Consider the following 1,762-nt stretch of genomic DNA (forward strand, 5'->3'; position numbering starts at 1 on the left):
GGGATGCTTATAAATACTGTACACATACATTTAGAGCTCTGTAGGTGATTATTATTTTCCCTTAGATTGGGGGAATAGAGCGAAGTCTTAAGATAGTGACTGTTAGCAATGGTTCTTAAGACTAGTACAACTTACCAGTAAATTGGAAGTTAATCAGGCATTATATCAAATTTTAGCAAGATCCTTGGGATTTCTAGAATGCAATGTCAGTCTGTAAAACCCGAACTTATTTTGAGATGGTTAGCATGATAAAATGTAGCTAGGGAGAGGTAACCAGGTTCTGGTCGAAGGAGAATTGTGAGTGTGTTGTGTCCGCCAGAAACTTCGGTGTATATATTTGTGTCGGGGTTAAATTATTAATATGAGATTAACCAATTGCCACAGCCACTGGCATACCTTACTAACTTAGTCTATGTTATGAACCGTTGTGAGAAATATTTGCCATCTGATTTGAGGGCATCATCAAAGTTAACTCAACAAAAATTTTCAGCTTTGCATGTTATTGAGTAGTCCGTGAGCTGCCGCCAATATAGGCTAAAGCCTCCTTTTGGTTGATAAAAAAGCGCCGTTTAGCTTAACTACGAAGCAAATAAATCTTCAGAATTTTCTCGCACATAATGGTGAAGCAATTGACTGTTATATTGGTCCCCTCTGAGACATCAAATGGGGAAGAATCACGCGCAGCAGATATCACTACAGCGTCATGTCCAGAAAGCATAGTCGAAAGGAATAAAATGCAAAAAAGTTCTGGCTAGTCCATCCATTGGTGAGAAAAGCGTACCATCCGACAGCAAAGTACTTTGCACTTTACACATGGCTAAGAAACAACAAATTAAAAGTAAATTTGAAGTTGATCTGCAGACTCTCAGAAGGATCTGCCACACATGCAATGCCAGAGAACACGCATGCCGAGAGAGAGAGAGAGAGCAAGAGGTCTCAGATAACTTTTGTGTTTCAGCTTGGAGCGAGCTCAGCTTTGCAACGATGCAATTCTAACGGAGAGTTCGATACTGTTCTTTGAGGGGCTGAATAGTCACTCGGGATCGAAGACGAGTGCATGCTTGAATGAACTCTCAAGGCGAACATGTAAAAAGCTTCTCCAGTAGATACTAGTTGAGCAAAACAAACTCAAACGGAGATCAGACAATTCATCATTTGTTCTCAGCCAATAATGAAGTTCTCTTGTGGAAGATGATATGCAAGCTTACAAGAATCCTGCATGACAACAAGCGTCATTCTGGTAAGACACTCATAATTAACGTCCTTTAGCTTGGTTTTGTGAACATAGAAATACGGTTAAAGGTTCCTCTGTAACCATACTAGAGCAATGGAAGATGTCAACAACAGAAGCATAAGCAAATTCTCATTACCATGGGTCTGTCATATGGAACTTGATAGATTTAGCTCGCTCCAACCGTTAAACGATCTCATTCTGGTGTGAGAGTGATATTAATTAGTTTCTCAGACAGTGAAGTGTGCATACTTAATATCGATGAATACGCTCAGATAATTAAAAGTTAAATAAATCTTCAAATACAGAAAGGGAAATGAAAAGGAGAAGAACTGAGGAGAAGGGATTGTGTACCTTGAACTTGAATGTGGTAGACCAATACATGCCAAATGACAAAAGACAAATTAGTACTCAGAACTCTCTGGGCACAAATATAGTGTAAAACGAAATTAAGCTGTTAGATGAAAGCATTGTTTATTATTTAATATAAAAATTCGAACTTAGGATGACTAGCTCTTATATCTTGAGAGA

The sequence above is a fragment of the Eucalyptus grandis genome, chromosome 5 (assembly GCF_016545825.1).
Source record: "Eucalyptus grandis isolate ANBG69807.140 chromosome 5, ASM1654582v1, whole genome shotgun sequence".
Classification (NCBI taxonomy): Eukaryota; Viridiplantae; Streptophyta; class Magnoliopsida; order Myrtales; family Myrtaceae; genus Eucalyptus; species Eucalyptus grandis.